At 43.0% G+C, this 18,379-nt stretch overlaps 1 protein-coding gene across 6 annotated transcripts in view; it reads left to right on the forward strand.

The window, feature by feature from the left end:
* The window catches only part of LOC126273088 (aldehyde dehydrogenase, dimeric NADP-preferring), a 308,800-nt gene that overhangs the window by 193,405 nt on the left and 97,016 nt on the right, over positions 1 to 18,379 (forward strand). The window contains exon 1 of one of the 6 annotated variants that reach the window (XM_049976512.1): positions 2,095 to 2,163. The exons of the other annotated variants lie outside the window; for them this stretch is intronic. The gene's annotated coding sequence lies outside the window, so the exon portion shown is untranslated. Of the gene's footprint in view, positions 1 to 2,094; positions 2,164 to 18,379 lie in introns of those variants that run through there. 6 annotated transcript variants of the gene reach the window in all.

The raw sequence follows: 18,379 nt of genomic DNA on the forward strand, positions 1-18,379 counted from the left end.
GAAAATTGCTAGACCAAGAAGAAATGCAGATGATAAACGGGTATTCATTGGACAAATATATTATACTAGAACTGACATGTGATTACATTTTCACGAACTTTCGGTGCATAGATCCTGAGAAATCAGTACCCAGAACAACCACCTCTGGCCGTAGTAACGGCCTTGATACGCCTGGGCATTTAGTCAAACACATCTCGGATGGGGTGTACAGGTACAGCTGCCCATGCAGCTGCAACACGATACCACAGTTCATCAAGAGTAGTTAGTGGTGTATTGTGACGAGCCAGTTGCTCGGCCACCATTGACCAGACGTTTTCAGTTGGTGATAGATCTGGAGAATGTGCTGGCCAGGGCAGCAGTCGAACATTTTCTGTATCCAGAAAGGCCCTTACAGGACTTGCAACATGCGGTCGTGCATTATCCTGCTGAAATGTAGGGTTTCGCAGGGATCGAATGAAGGGTAGAGCCACGGGTCGTAACACATCTGAAACGTAGCGTCCACTGTTCAAGGTGCCGTCATTGCGAACAAGAGGTGACCGAGACGTGTAACCAATGGCACTACATACTATCACGCCGGGTGGTACGCCAGTATGGCGATGACGATTACACGCTTCCAACGTGCGTTCACCGCGATGTCACCAAACACGGATGCGAGCATCATGAAGCTGTAAACAGAACCTGGATTCATCCAAAAAAATGACGTTTTGCCATTCGTGCACCCAGGTCCGTCGTTGAGTACACCATCGCAGGCACTCCTGTCTGTGATGCAGCGTCAAGGGTAACCGCAGCCATGGTCTCCGAGCTGATAGTCCATGCTGCTGCAAACGTCGTCGAACTGTTCGTGCAGATGGTTGTTGTCTTACAAACGTCCCCATCTGTTGAAGGGGTAGAGACTTGGCTGCACGATCCGTTACAGCCATGCGGATAAGATGCCTGTCATCTCGACTACTAGTGATACGAGGCTGTTTGGATCCAGCACGGCGTTCCGTATTACCATCCTGAACGCACCGATTCCATATTCTGCTAACAGTCATTGGATCTCAACCAACGCGAGCAGCAATGCCTCGATACGATAAACCGCAATCGCAATAGGCTACCATCCGACATTTATCAAAGTCGGAAACGCGATGGTACGCATTTCTTCTCCTTACACGAGGCATCACAACAACGTTTCACCAGGCAACGCCGGTCAACCGCTGTTTGTGCATGAGAAATTGGCTGGAAACTTTCCTCGTGTGAGCACGTTGAAGGTGTCGCCACCGGCGCCAACCTTGTGTGAATGCTCTGAAAAGCTAATCATTTGCATGTCACAGTATCTTCTTCCTATCGGCTAAATTTCGCGTCTGTAGCACGTCATCTTCATGGTGTAACAATTTTAATGGCCAGTAGTGTAAATAGTGGCAGATTATTGATCACGTTCCACACTGTTATCGGCTTTCATAGGATAGGACGACGGTTCAAACGCCGTCTGTAGGTTTTCCGTGATTTCCCTAAATCGCTCCAAGCAAATGTCTATTTCCTTCCCCATCCTTGACGTAATCTAAGTTTGTGGATTTCGATGTCGACAGGACATTAAAGCCACATTTCTTGCTTTTTCTTTCTGGAAGTAACCTGGAGCTATTTAAAATGGAAGAGTCCTAGAATCCGAGGCCGTTTCCCATGCCAGAGGCATTTGAGACGCTGTGACGCGCCCGCCGGAAGCGGCTGATGACTCTGAGCGATAGCCCCTGCTGACGTAACAGCATGCAGCTGGCGCCGCGTGCCAGGCCGACTGTTTTACTGCACTTTCACTCGAGAGCTCCGCTGGCAGCTCATCCGATCTCCGACAGTGCCGGAAGGAGTGGAGCGCACCGCACACAGCGCGGAGATGCCGGGGCTGCCCGTGCGAGCAGCACAAAACAAACTCATCAGCGTCAGCTGAGCGCTTCAAGGGCGCTGGAGGACGTGTCGCCCGACGCATGCGCGCAGCGGGCTTTGTCGGCAGCTACTGGCGGCGCACACAGTCCGTGCTTAGCGGTCCGCTCGCTGTTATCCCGCCGGTTCAACGCGCGTGGCAACCCTGATAAGACAAGGCGGTGGGCGCAGTTGGTCGGCCAGTTAGCGTCCGGCAGAGTTACGTACCGAGCGCCAGCAGTCAGACTGACAACTAGCAGCCCTGAAAAGGTGAGTTTTTGAACGCAAGCAGAGCTAGTTTATTCTGCGCATGGCGCTGTAACAGATATGGTGTCTCCATGTGGTTCTGATCATTCAGGGAGAGTTCAGTCTTGCCACCCGTCCACATACTTTTGCCTTCCTCCACATCTGCTGCCGTATTGTTCTTTGACCTACTTTGGCTCTTTTCCATTTTTTGCTCCAACTGTGCACCCATATCTGAATTACAGTTTTAAACACTTTCATTTCTATGAAAGTCTGGAATGATGTAAGTGGAGACACATCCATGACAACGGATTGTTATCTGTTGTTGTTTAGGTCTTCGGTCCAGAGACTGGTTTAATGCAGCTCTCCATGCTGCTCTATGCTGTGCAAGTTTCTTCGTCTCCCAGTACCTACTGCAATCTCAATCCTTCTGAATCTGCTTAGTGTATTCATCTCTTGGTCTCCCTCTACGATTTTTACCCTCCACGCTGCCCTCCAATACTAAATTGGTGATCCCTTGATGCCTCAAAACATGTCCTACCAAGCGATCCCTTCTTCTAATCAAGTTGTGCCACAAATTTCTCTTCTCCCCAATTCTATTCAGTACCTCGTCGTTAGTTATTTGGTCCACCAATCTAATCTTCAGCATTCTTCTGTAGCACCACATTTCGAAAGCTTCTATTCTCTTCTTGTCCAAACTATTAATCGTCCATGTTTCACTTCCATATAGGGTTTCCATAATCCAAGGACGAAAATGAAGGACAAAATTGGGTGATTATAAAGATGTGGACGAAACATGGACCTATATGTTATGCAAGTGACCATTGGTTTGCATTTCAGTTGAATCTTCATCATTACTTTACAGGGGTAATTATGAAGATGTGGTTGAAACCTGGAATCACAATGTCCTTTCACCTTTCTGCACGTCAGCCAAATCCTCATAATTACCATAATTCAAACAGCAATTCTGTCAGCAAAGAAGTTGTAATTAACAAGGAAAATTAATCCAAGCATTAATGGTGTCTATAAATGAGTGGTCAATGAGGAAGAAAATTAATTGCAATTGACATTATATAACATTGTAATTAAACCACTAAACACAAACTATTAACACGTACACAATCATGCTGCTACAATTTCGACATTTTAATTTTCAAATTCTGTGCAATAACAACACCAAAAGTACACTTCTCCCAGCTGAATGTTAACTTTACACGACCAAAGAATATCAGATAACGACAGCAGAGACGTTGTAAACCAACAGCGGAAAGCTGAAACAATCGCAAAGAAAAGATTATTGCACTGCTTCCAGTCTACTCTGAAAATAGCCGAGCGATTCTGAAGTAACACGGAATATCAGCACAGGTTACAATGGCTATCGTCAAGTTTGCAGGAGTTATGAAACACTTTATCGGTGGCCACTGGTAAAACGTGCGTATTTTTTTTACTTACTAGCCACTTCTAAAGCAGACATTTTTCTCTTCGTCCAGGACACCCATCTTCGAGAATAAAATCGCGAAATCCGCGACGTATGGCAACCCTACTTCCATACGAGGCTACACTCCACACAAATACTTTCAGAAACGACATCCTGACATTTAAATCTATACTCGATGTTAACAAATTTCTCTTCTTGTGAAACGCTTTCCTTGCCATTGCCAGTCTACATTTCATATCCTCTCTACTTCGACCATCATCAGTTATTTTGCTTCCCAAATAGCAAAACTCATTTACTACTTTAAGTGTCTCATTTCCTAATCTAATTCCCTCAGCATCGCCGGATTTAATTCTACTACGTTTCTTTATCCTCGTCTTGCTTTTGTTGGTGTTCATTTTTATCCTCCTTTCAAGACAATATTATTATCTAATATTTTTAAAGCAGTCTATAACATTAATGTTCAAAATCTGGACGAAATGTGAATAAACGTTGTGAAGACAACTGTGGCAATACACTGCAATAAGCAATATTACATCACGTTCATTTCATTATCTGATTGTTACGAGAGATTTTTTTCAGCGTCCTATGGGTCGAAACCACAGTGACCATGGAAAAATGTTTTATTTACAACATTTTGGTACAGCTTCCAGCTGCTTCTTTACATAGACGCCGCTCCCACTTAGGCATTTGCCGTAGCAACTTTCCAACACCCTCGCCACAGAAGGCCGCCACCTGTGACTTCCGACAGTTTCCTACGATGGTCTGCAGCGTGTTGTCCGTGCCAAAATGTTGTCACATATGTGATTGAAAGATGAAAATCAGAGGGGGCCAAGTCCGGGCAGTATGGTGCAAGATTAAACATACATCCAAAACAAGGGGCGTGCGACTTCTTTGTACCTGCAGTATGCGGCCGAGAACTGAAGAAAGAAACGCATCACAGTTACGTTATGTGGGCTGCATGAAATCAGGCGGAATGCCTCAGCAGACACCTTACTCGTGGCGAGAGACACTACTTAAGTGCTCGTTGTGCACTCTGAACTGAATAAGTGATGGGATAGACGGCCATGCTAGTGACAGTGTACAACATGTCGTGGAAAGCTTCACCGGATTTTCACTGTGGTCTTAATTTCGCGACCAATCGGAGGTTGAAAAAGAATAGACCGTGCAATTGAGATGAATTTTATTTCAAGATGATAGTAACTGTAGTAATATATCGAAAAGACAGGCAGTATATTCTTCAACTCATTTGGCCAATAAGAAATTAGTACAGGTAACTAATAACATGTTGAATGTGCTGTACTCAAACCAACACACCAATTATTATCTTGTTCAGCAAGTGCAGCTCAGTAACAAAAATATTCATCGTCAGTCTCTCATTACTTACGTCCACTATGTGTTTCGGTACTTAGGCGTTAACAGAGGGCTTTCATTGTGTTCTGTACGGGGTTTAAGTGATAACTGTTTACAAAGTACCACAGTGGTGTAGGTTAAGTCGAGACAGACCAATTTATATCTAAAATTCAGAACCCTTTCAGCCGTCTACATTTTGTTTATAATTTATTTATGCAAAAAGTTTCGACGTTTCACTACGCCATCTTGTTGCAATTAATGTGAAGAGAACTACAACAATGACAGTGTGAACTACATAATAATGGGGCAGTGTAAAATTTAAGACATCAAATATAAAAGTGGTAAACATTTAACAAAAACCATGACATGTAATTCTGACCTGCGATTGCGGTAGTACATTCACTTTACTTTTATATGGCACATGTATATTTTGTTTTCTACTTTGCATTCATACATTGTGCAATTGTTGTCTTGTTTTATATTTTAGTTTACCATTTACTTTGATGTCGTACCTTGTACAGTCTGGTTTTCGTTAAATGTTTTGCTACATGTTACCATTGTATATAGAGGGCTATTCAGAAAGAGGGGAACGTTTCCGTCTGTCGCCGCTAGGCGCGATGATCGCGTATATTTTGGTATGTACGTGCTCAGCAGCTCAGTCGACATCCATCCGTGACAGTGGGAACGTCTCTGCGCGTCTGGTTTTTTCGATATTCGAATTTTAAATGTGCGCTGCAATCGAAAATCCCGCCAGTTATGAGGTGCGAAGTGTACGAAAACAACGTAATGAGTACATGTTCCGTCCGGAAATAGTGCATTCGGTTTAACAATGGCCGAATCAACGTTCATGATGAAGAGAAAAGTGGAGGCTAGAGCATTTTGACTGATGATCTTGTCGCTAAAGTTGATGAAAAGATTCGTGAAAACCGTCGCTTCACAGTAACGGAGGTTTGGCTTTCTTTTCCACAAGTTTCACAGACTTTGTTGTTTGAAATTGTCGCTCAAAAGCTAGGCTACGACAAATTTTGTGCACGATTAGTGCCCAAAATGTTTGCAGAGCGCCATAAATAACAGCGAATGGGGGCAACATTGACATATTTGGAGGCCTACCACAAACATGGTGAGTCATTACTGGACCGAATCGTAACTGGAGACGAGACTTGGCTGAAACACGTCAATGGCGAGACAAAATTACAGTCCATGGAGTGGGAGCACACGAGGTCCACCCCAAAAACCAAGAGTATATTTGCAAACCTTGTCAGCAAGGAAGTTGATGGCGACAGTGTTTTGGTATAAGCAAGGTGTGCTACTTATTGATTTTCTCGAACATGGAGCTACCATAAATTCTGCTCGGTACTGTCAAACTTTGCACAGCCTTAGAAGAACAGTTCAAAACAAACGCCGAGGAAAGCTTACATCCAAAATTTTGTTTTTTCACGACAATACCCGACCTCACACGGCAAACCACACTAAAGAACTCCTTAATTCATTGGAAATTTTCCCTCATGCGCCCTACAGCCCCGATCTTTCACCAATAGATTTCCACTTTTTTCCCCAAGATGAAGAACTGGCTTGCAACGCAGCGTTTTGATGACGACGCGGAACTCTAGGCGGGCGTGACTCACTGGCTGAAGTCTCAGGCGGAGGAATTTTACGGCGAAGGTCTTTCAAAGCTTGTCCACCGCTACGATAAGTGCCTCAGTGTGTTTGGTGATTATGTGGAAAAGTAGTATGTCAGTCACCCTTTCAGATGTATACAATAAAATGTATTTCTCGTACTTAATTTATTTTTAATGCCAAAACATTCCCTACTTTCTGAATAGCCCTCGTATTTGATCTCCTAAATTTTACTCTAATCCTTTACTATGTGGTTCACATTGTTATCATTATTGTCTCCACAAAGGGACCTGAAGATAGCATAGAGCAATGCCAAAACTGGTTACGTAAATAAATTACTGTACACACAAAATATAGACAGGTAAAGGTGTTTTTTATACTGAACAGTCAAAGTCCTTCAAGCATCTTGTATGCAGATGGACTTGCACATATTTATAAGTCACTTTTCTATAAAGCCAGAAACAGCCTCAAGTTGGCCTAGAAAAGTCACCTAGGTTACAGTGCATGCTCTGCACACGACATTTTTTTTCCTATTTAAAATCGCTCTAGAATATTAAAAATCTCTTGTTCTTCCTTCTACACTAAAAGTGACGTTTGCATAATTTTTATCTCAAAATATTGTGAACTTTCACAGTATAAAAGTAGCAATTAAATCTTTCTGTTTGTCTGGCCTCCTTACTACGAAAATACTGTGATTGTAAGGAATGATTTTAGAATTATCTGTAAGCATAATTAGTTTTTGCATAACGTTTACAAAAGCCTTTGTTTCTTTCGTTGTCCTTATGAGAGAATTTAATTAATAATACGTCAATTGAATGTGGAAGGGGGGGGGGCGGAAGGAAAAGGAAATCTACATCGGCACACTACGCTCAATCAGCGGCGAAGAGTGAAAATGTGTACAGGACTGGGATTCGAACCAGGGATCTCCTGCTTACTAGGCAGGTGCGTTAACCAACGCGCCATCCGGGACACAGCATTATCGCAACTGCGCTGACTATCTCGACAAGCCTCACGGCCGACCCACATCTCCCCCCCCCCCCCCCCCCCCCCCGTGACCACCTCCTATCCTCAGTCCCTGCCCATTTCCTCCGTGCTCGCTACACTCAGATCCCCGCAGGAAGTCGGACGTACTTGTCCATCCGCATTGAAGAAGGTGAATCCATTGTTCATCTAGGCGAATACATTGTTGGAATTCATGGTGTCTATTCTTTCCGATATGTGCTGTATCAAATTGATCGTCTCGCCTGCTATACAGCACTGCGATACGTTGTAAATAGTTCGCTATCTATAAAATTTTACTTCCGGCATGCCCATGCCATTTAGTTTCTGCAAACAGCGACATGTGCTTCACGTTACATCGCTAGCTGTCAGACAGCACTTAACTATGTCACAAATGAAGTTATGAGTAAAAAACAACGAAATCCACTTGATAATGATGCTGTAACCATCGAAACTAGTAGTTAACACAAATAAGTGTGGCTGACACAGAACTACGTTTCTTGTACATTACTGATCAGTCACATCAATCGGAAAACAAATCTTACTGGACGAAGTGATAAGTACTGACAATGCAAAAAAAGAGAGTTGCTAGGCTATTTTTTTTTAATATAGTGCTGCTTAAGAAATTTTCACTGTGAGAGTCCTTCGATATAATAATATTTAGTACTGCGCGAGGTGTACCATACAGTTGGTGCACACATTGTTGAAGCTTCTGGTACGAGAGCTACCGTGGAATTTGGCGTGCCAGGCGTACAGTTTGTAAGGAAATAGTAAATTAAAGACGAAGACGAAAAGTAAGAGGAAAGATATGAAGAGAGGTGAAAGGGGGAATATTGAGCAGCTTAATATCAAAAATAGTGGTGACATGAGAGAAAAAGTACAAGAAGTTCTCTTTATAAGAAAGAATTAACGTAAACACCACCCACGGATTAGCCCTTTGACCTGTTCCGACTGTTCGACTGGTTCTGCGAGGCACTGCGGAAACAGTCTATGATCGTAAGGCTTGTGAGAATGGCTGAATCCTGATTGTCCCGCTACTACTTTGTACAAGCAACTCCTCATTTGGTATCACGAGACTGAATGACCCTTTTCCTGACCTTCCTATCCCAGAAAAAAAATCTGAAGACATACCGGAAATCGAGCCCGGGTCATTTCGCACCGAAGGGAGCGACGCCAACCATTATTTCCCGTCTTCTGTCGATCTGTTCCTTCGTTTTTTCGTCGTTGATTCTGGGCGATTGTGGCATGAAATCTTTCAAATTCGATCGACGAGAACTCCACTCAGTTTTATTATTATTATTATTATTATTTTCATTATTGCTGCGGTTAACCAGCCTCCTGCTCGAACACGGTGAGCTACCGTGCCGGCGAAACTATTCAGCTACTGAGGCAATAATGAAGAAAATAATGGCCAGAGTAAACGGGACGAAATGAGCGGACTGGAAGAAAGCCGCCTTCAGCAAAAAAGTTTTATTATGTCGCCGAAGGCTATGACTCTGAGACCCAGCTATTTTGCAGTAGTAGTTCAAAGCCTTATCCGACCTTCTCCACTTATGTTTCCACGGGTTTTCTCCAAAAACTGTTCACTCAACTACCGGCATGGCTCACCCGGAAAGACTGTGGCAAGTTTCCTTTCCCGTCTCTATCCAGCTGCGTTTTGATAACTCTAATGTTAGTGAGATGTTAACCTTTAACCTTCTGTAATTCAGTTTTGTGTTGGTATCGAAGGCTGACACAAAACTGATGAATATATTCCTGAACAATACATCTGTAACAAAGTAACATATGACGGTGGACTGCAACGTAATGGAAGAACAGAAACGGAAAGTATTTCAAAGATCTTAGAAATTGTGAAATCAGATGAAGCGGTAGAAAGCATAGGAGACTCCATTGTAAAACACCTTTGTAACATTAAAACCAGTGCTTTTTATCAGGTAAATAAAAGGGTGAAGAATCATTTCTCTATCAAGACCTCTTAAAATCGACAATTATGTGGTATATCATACAAATGATGAAACATTGCGAGAAGGGCGTGCAAGATAGTGAGACATGTGCTAAGCAGTCCACGATTGGTTAAACGAACACTGAAGGGAGAAGTAGGATGGAAGAAAACCGTAAGTGACAAAAAACTGAATATGTATAAAGGGTCGAGAAAACTGAGTGCGGTAGTCACGCTGAGTATCTAAACAGACGAAGATGTGGAGGAGAAAACAAAAAAAAAACAAGAATAATTAAGATATGAATGCTAGTATATATTATTGTCTTAAATGTTCAGAATTACACCCTAACGAGAAACAGACGACCTTAGTGATGGACAGCAGCTGGTGGAACTGTGACGTTATAGATGATTTGTTTCATTTTGTTGGCCCTGTAAGTTCTCTAAAAAGTAGAATTACGGCAAGGAGTTGTGTAAACATCGTGATGTGCCTGTCTAACCGCCTGCTTAATAAATGAGACTCAGAGTGTGTGCGCTTCCTAGTTGTTGAGGCATACGGTTATGTATGCGGCTGTACTTGGGGATATTCCACGAGATGCACGGCGTCCTGTGTCAGTCGCGGTTTGAACAACTCGATGAGGAATTACACAGCATCCTGTCACTAGCGCAGCCGCACTACCTCTATGTGCACCGCTTTAGAGATGATTTACCTTCACCTGAGTGACGTAACATACACAAAGTTTAAAACTGATTAATGAAGGTTATACGGTTTACAAATATCTGGCGAAACGCGTAATAAGGGAAAGGCGTGAACCTGTGTCTTGTGAGTAAACGGATGCGAGTATGTAAGATCTAAAAGTGTTTCCAGTATTTCACCCACTCTATACATGTGTTTTGACGAAGTTCAAAGGGTAGAACGCCTTCCTTCAGCAAGAAGTTCCCAGCTGAATCTAATTTGCTGGATGCCAGATACTAGAGCTCAATAACATTTGAGTGCTGAATGTTGATAGTGTTTCACCTATGGTTACTTGCGGATCATGAGATTCCTCGTCTATTATCAAAGGAGTAAATCACTTTCTTCCCTTCGTTATCATTAATATACAGATTTACTTTGCGTGTTTCTCTTCTAGCCGAACGTGAAGGATCCCATTGTGGTTCCGAACCCAAACTAAACTGAAAAAGTAAATCTTGGTATGTCAGCCTACTCAAAGGCATAATTTTTATTACAGATGCGCGAGGAGCACTCTCTTTGTTCTGAACAGCGCCTGCAAGTCTCAAGCCTTGTGGTTCCTACCACATTTCTTTACTTTCACCATAAGGTCATATAACTACAAACTTTCTTATATGCTCGCAGATTATCTGGCAATAAGGAATTAATCTTCTTTCTCTTTCTAATTTCTTGTAACTTTCCTAATCTTTAGTTTTAGATATACTGATGAATTTCATCTCTACCGTGAAAGAACACCAGCCGTTTTTGTCGTTTCTGATTAAGCACCTGTTAAGAAACATGATGACGGAAACACACTGCTTTCCTCAAATGAATTGTGACATTGTAAATGTTACAGTCCACATTTCCTCCTCGACAGAAACTGTCAACATATTGTTAGGGTTCTCTGTGTAATAGATCCGGTTGACAAACCCCGTAACCAAACAATAAAGGGCGATGTAAACATTTCGTTTCGCACTGTTGTCTTCCTTGCCAACTACTCACTCGACGCACTGAGGCTCCAAAGTTTTCGTCTTACGCAGTTTAGTGATATCAAAATCTGTGAATTATTCTTTTATGGAGGGGATCATACCACTGATAAAAATTTATTCATTCAAAACAGTTTCTAAAGTTGCGGAGCAGGAATAACTCACTGAACTGTAAACCAGAATAGTCAGGAGGATGAAGAATCAGATGGAATTTTATCTGATAAATATGCTCTGTTATGACTGCTCTTGTGTTGTCTGAATCATTAGAACACTGAAAGTGCATTTTAGTATTTGCCAATTTATGGACTTTACAGTCAGTTGCTGGCCGCTGGTGGCCTTGCGGTTCTAGGCCCTTCAGTCTGGAACCGTGCGACCGCTACGGTCGCAGGTTCGAATCCTGCCTCGGGCATGGATGTGTGTGATGTCCTTAGGTTAGTTCGGTTTAAGTAGTTCTAAGTTCTAGGGGACTAATGATGACCTCAGGTATTAAGTCCCATAGTGCTCAGAGCCATTTGAACCATACAGTCAGTTCCTGTTTCATACGATCAAATAATAAAACATAACACGAATTGGTTGTGATTCCAACTTTAGCCGACTCATCTATAAGCACTGTTGTTATTTTAAGAGGAATTGTTTTACGGTCGGGAAAGAATTTCCACGTTTTGTAACGTCCCTCGTTGCCCTTGATTTACGTATTTTTGTTTTCGATAAGGACGCCACGGGACGTTACTGCCAGGGCTGTCGACTCTCGTAGTCTCAGAAATAATCTTAAGACAATCCACTCGACCGTTTTTCTATCCATGAGCCGATACGTGAACGGCCAAGCATCTACATATCGACGGTATGCACCACCATATCGATCCGGTAGCGGTAGATATAGATTCTTCTTCGTACCGATTGTGGAAAATGTTATCTTGCGAATATCTGTGAGATTAAATCGATTACCAGTCTGAAGGTTGGTATGAAAACTGCTGTGCATTAGCAGGCGTGGTCCTACTGGATATGATATTCTACTCCCTGTCATTAAGTTGGAAGTTTCAGCCTTTGCAATTGACTGTAGTTGACTTAAAAATAAAAATAAAAATAATCATGACACACCTGAAAGACTAGCACAAAAGTTTGGGGTGTTAGGCTGGCGCTAAACACTCCGTGCCACGGAAAGTTTTCTCTGTTAAGACATATTGTATCGTGCGGAGATCCGTTTATTGCTTCTAATATTTGACAGCCTCACCTTGTTCAGAAAATTTCAAACTCAACGCAAATCACAGTGCATTCATAAACTTCATATATAAAATTTATCTTTAGCTGATAATATTAGCTTTGAAAGAGGACACCAATGACAATACTTAATCGTGACTGTTTAAATAGTATAGAAAATAGATAATACGCAGTTGTCAGTCACAAATAACTTTTGAATTTTATAAGATGCATATGGACGGTTAAATGCTTGTGTACTACTGTGTCCTATCGTTCCTCTATGGGGTGTTTTTGTAGCGTCATGAAATGTCTGCTTAAAGTGAAACTGGTGTTTACACTGAATCATAATACTGCAGTTTCCAGGCTATGTAAACGTGATTTAAGGTTAAAGCTTCATTATGATGCTAAATTATCTCTGACAATCACCTCTTATCGCAACAATCCTTCGATGTCACACGGTGCAACACTAGAACGGTCGTGTTTAAAACATACGTAACCTGCGTTGTATATCGAAATGCGCCGTACCATAGACAGAAAAGTTTATTTATACTTGCCGATGACGACGATCGAGTCTTGATTTGTATCTTTCGCTCCATGACGTAAATGGTGTTTTGGCTATTATGTTGTTCCACGTCGTTATTTGCTTCTCCATGCCGGTGGTAATACAGGGCGAGTCAAAAGTCCTTGGACACCTTCGTAAGTTGGAAGATTAAAAGGAAAAGTTAAAATGTGACGATGGGTACATGGGTTTGATGTGGGGCCGCAACTTTTGGAGTGGAGCTTCTTGCGTTCTCGCAGATGACTGATTATTCTGACTCCCTTTTATATTGTTGCACACACCGTGCAAAAGTTAGTACGTATCAATTTCATTTCATTGCGAAACAATCCAGGTGTAGTGACTAGGTTCTTCAAGTAAATGGCGCGTGCAGCTACTCACTAGTTTTGTAATGAAACAAGATTGTGCCTCGCATGTTTCATTTTCAGAAACATGTGAGTTGTATTTTAATTGACAAGGAGAGGCCACGACAAATTTGGAACACGGATTCACTTCCTACTTTGTGCATCCTTAACAGGCCATTAACACAACATAATGCGCAAGTAGTAACGTGCACACTCTGGCAGTTGCGAGAATATCGCAAGAGAAGTTTTACTCGTCTGTTATGTAACTGACGTATCTGTGCTTAGATGCCGTACTTCATACGTCGCGGTGGCCAAGTGGTTACCTTTCGAGCCTCGTAAGACAAACGTGTATGAGGTGACGTTCAAACCTTCAGTTTTGTAGTACACGTGTAAATTTTGTGATATTCATAAATTTCCACCTACACTATTCGTTCTTGCTACATTAGCAGCGTCTCACTGCTATGCAGATTAAATGCCAAATAGGGCCTGCCTATGTGGCTGCACCTCGAAGCGTCGAGGTGCAAAATAGTTCCGGGTACCTTACCAGATTACATTTATAAGGAATTTCGAAAATCACGGCAGGCATACATGTTCAGGAAAACTGTATGCGTTTCTTCATATTCTTGCCGACAATTATAAATGTTTGTTCCAATAATTAAATTTAATTAAAAATAGTGAGTAGTTAAAAAACATGAAATTCGCCAGATCTTCATGCAAATACACGTGGTATATTTTAATTATATTATCTCACAAATGTCATATAAGTTAAATAATATCATCAGTGACAAAAAAAAAAAAATAGATTGGAAAAACAAGTGCAATTCGAACCGCCACCTCGTTCACGACCCTCTTGCGAAACGCGAACTCTAACCGCTTGACCATAACGACTTCTTACAAAAAGTTTCTACGCACAGATATATCAGTCACATTATAGACGCGCTAAAGTTCTCTTACTGTTCGCACGTTATCTTGTTTTAATGGCCTACTAAAGGTGTACAACGTTTGAAGTAAGTTCGTGATGCCAACGTCGTGGCTTCGTCTTTGAGTTAACGTGTGCCGTTGGCAGGAGTCACGGATCATGATCATGATGATGATCATCATCATCATCATCATCATCATCATTAGATAACTAATCTCCTAACAGCCGATTCGGCCCTGGACGTAACATTCTAATCAGAAACTAATGTGCCTTTGCCGCAGCGGTGTTGCAACTCGGTGGCAGCCAGATGACACAGAGGCATTTGTCTTACTTCCCGCCGTGTTAAGTAACTACGCCCTCAAGCTCTTTGAGTTAGCTGAACTGGCCAACTGCTGCGAAGCGTAGACTGCGTACAGACAACATTACTTCACAGTTTGTTTCAACAATTACGAAGCTGAGAAGATAATATGAAAAATACAAAACATGATTATACATTATCTTGTATTTATGTTATTGCTGCAGACATAACTTAAATTCCTTGTGGTATCTCACTTACAGAGTACTGCAGAAATCAGATAAGCATAAACAACGCTTCTTAAGGTTAGAGCAGAGAATTAAATCCTAAGTTCAAAGGTACTTAGGTACATATGCAAATTCAAAAATGACAGTAACTGATATCCTCCTCTTGTACGCATCGCTTTATTAAACCAGTTGTTAATTTCGAAGCTATTGTTTACACCACTCATTCTTGGTAAGTTATCGGGAAAGTGAAAATAGACGTATTAGAAAAATAGGATTTTCACAGACTGCGGCACTAGCATTTTTCACATACGTGCATGAAGCGCCATGTTTGCAGCCCTCAGATGGGGCACTATTGTGCTTCGTTCGTAGTGGGTAGATCTATTCCACATTCAGTCAAGTTCCATGTCCTTGCTGTGACAAGAAAGCCATTTTCTGGCCAACAGGATTACTCTTCTTTCTCTTGGCCTTATCTCGTATGTTCTAGGGGTCTGCATGTTAATCTGCATTGGGCAATGTTAGGAATAGTGGGTTCCCAGATGTCCTTCCACCGCCACCCTATTTCACTCCGAGTCGGAATTTGTGTCCCAATTGTCTGTTCAAAATGTTCAAATGTGTGTGAAATCTTATGGGACTTAACTGCTAAGGTCATCAGTCCCTAAGCTTACACACTACATAACCTAAATCATCCTAAGGACAAACACACGCACCCATGCCTGAGGGAGGACTCGAGCCTCCGCAGGGACCAGCCGCACAGACCATGACTGCAGCGCTAGAGACCGCTCGGTTAATCCCGCGCGGCCCAATTGTCTGCTTGTAGCGTTATTACATGCGAACGAGTGAGAACATTTCGCTAGTCAGATGTGGAGAAACCGCCTGAAACAGACATCTAGGCTGGTTGGCACACCGGCCCCCGTCGTTAGCCCGCTGGGTGGATTCGATCCTGGGTCAACGCGCCTCCCTAAATTCTCATGCTAATGCATGCTAATGCGGGTTGGTACATCGAGGCCGGATTGACCACAAGAAAGCCTTAGGACTCACAACTACATAGCTGGATCGTGAAGTGAGAGACTCAATAAATCCATCGGAGTCAGCAAGAAAGTGAGAAAATTCACAGAGAATGTAGTGGAGCACACGAAGACAGGTTTCGAAGGAAAATGCAAAATTTCAAACTCTGGTGGCCGATGAATGAATGTGGGACGGTGCAACACAATTTCACAGCGCATCTAGCAAGGGCAGTAAACAGGGAACATGCCGATACCAGAGCATAAATTTCGTTCCGTGTTCTCGGACAGTAAATATGCCTCGCAAACAGGTACTTGAACAATATACGCAGATGTCAGCGTTGAGAGAGGACGTGTAGTTGGGCTCAAAGAAGCCAGTTGGACTAATCGGCGAATCGTTCGACATTGGAACAGGATCGATGCCACTATACGTCGGTGTTGAACCATGGATGAAGGGTATCAGACAGATGCCATATTCCTTGACTTCCGGAAAGCTTTTGACTCGGTGCCCCACTGCAGTCTCCTAACTAAGGTACGAGCATATGGGATTGGTTCCCAAATATGTGAGTGGCTCGAAGACTTCTTAAGTAGCAGAACCCAGTACGTTGTCCTCGACGGTGAGTGTTCATCGGAGGTGAGGGTATCATCTGGGGTGCCCCAGGGAAGTGTGGTAGGTCCGCTGTTGTTTTCTATCTACATAAATGATCTTTTGGATAGGATGGATAGCAATGTGCGGCTGATTGCTGATGATGCTGTGGTTTACGGGAAGGTGTCGTCGTTGAGTGACTGTAGGAGGATACAAGATGACTTGAACAGGATTTTTGATTGGTGTACAGAATGGCAGCTAACTCTAAATATAGATAAATGTAAATTAATGCCGATGAATAGGAAAAAGAAACCCGTAATGTTTGAATACTCCATTAGTAGTGTAGCGCTTGACACAGTCACGTCGATTAAATATTTGGGCGTAACGTTGCAGAACCATATGAAGTGGGACAAGCATGTAATGGCAGTTGTGGGGAAGGTGGATAGTCGTCTTCGGTTCATTGGTAGAATTCTGGGAAGATGTGGTTCGTCTGTAAAAGAGATCGCTTATAAAACACTAATACGACCTATTCTTGAGTACTGCTCGAGCGTTTGGGATCCCTATCAGGTCGGATTGACGGAGGATGTAGAAACAGTTCAGAGGCGGGCTGCTAGATTTGTTACTGGTAGGTCTGATCATCACGCGAGTGTTACGGAAATGCTTCAGGAGTGGGAGTCTCTAGAGGAAAGGAGGCGTTCTTTTCGTGAATCGCTACTGAGGAAATTTAGAGAACCAGCATTTGAGGCTGACTGCAGTACAATTTTACTGCCGCCAACTTATATTTCGCGGAAAGATTCCAAAGATAAGATAAGAGAGATTAGGACTCGTACAGAGACATATAGGCAGTCATTTTTCCCTCGTTCTGATGGGAACAGGGAGAGAAGATGCTAGTTGTGGTACGAGGTACCCTCCACCACGCACCGTATGGTGGAATGCGGAGTATGTGTGGAGATGTAGATGTAGAGGTGTAGGCAGGAATGGGTGAAACATGGCCGAACACAGCATAAAAAAGGAAGCGGTCGACCTAGAGAGACGACAGAACGTGAGGACCGAACAATCGTCAGTGACGCACTCAGAGACCCGGATGTTATCATCGTTTCGACGTGCAGGGACACTTAATAGGCGGCAAACAGAAAGAGGGCTGAGCTTATGGCACCCCTTGCGTTCGACTACGAATTGGTTTCTGTACGCCAACAATCCCGTTTACACAGGTGTTGGACACATTTGGCTGGAATCTAATTGAATGGAGTAGAATTGTCTTCAGTGAGGAGTCCCGCTTCGAACTCAGCCCCGATGACCAGCGAAGAGGTGTCTGGAGACGCTCTGGCAGGGATGGGATACCAGCGTCACTGTCGCCTTCTTACGGACAAACAACTCTGGTGCCAGTTCATTTCATACAGGGATCCCTTTGGTTGTAATCCGCGGCACCCTAATAACACAGCGGTACCCCGACGATATTCTACCCCCCGTTTTGTTGCCCTTCTTGGCAAACCAACCTGGGATATATTTCAGAACGATAATGCCCGCGGTTCTAGGCACTTCATTTCGGATCCACGCTACTGCTACGGTCGCAGGTTCGAATCCTGCCTCGGGCATGGATGTGTGTGATGTCCTTAGGTTTAAGTAGTTCTAAGTTCTAGGGGACTGGTGACCTCAGATGTTAAGTCCCATAGTGCTCAGAGCCATCTGAACCATTTTTGATAATGCCCGCTCGCACATGGCGAGGAGTTTCTACTGCTTGTCTTTGCACTGCCGAACTACACACTGGCCAGCAATGTCGCCTGATCTCTCCCTATTGAGAACGTTTGGAGCATTGTGGGCAGATCCCTCCAACCAGCTCGGGATATTAAGGATATAACACGCTAGGTGGACTGTTTTTGGCACGATATCTCTCATGGGGACATCCGACAGCTATATCAATCAGTGCAGAGCGGAATAACGGCTTGCATAAAGGACAGAGGTGGATCAACGCATTATTGACTTGCTCAATTTGTCAAGCTCTTTCTCTCGTGTAAATCGTCAAATTTTTCTGAAATTGTAATCGTTTCTTTGCCTGTACATTTACATACAGTAAATCTGTCAG

This window comes from Schistocerca gregaria, chromosome 5 (assembly GCF_023897955.1).
Source record: "Schistocerca gregaria isolate iqSchGreg1 chromosome 5, iqSchGreg1.2, whole genome shotgun sequence".
NCBI classification, from domain to species: Eukaryota; Metazoa; Arthropoda; class Insecta; order Orthoptera; family Acrididae; genus Schistocerca; species Schistocerca gregaria.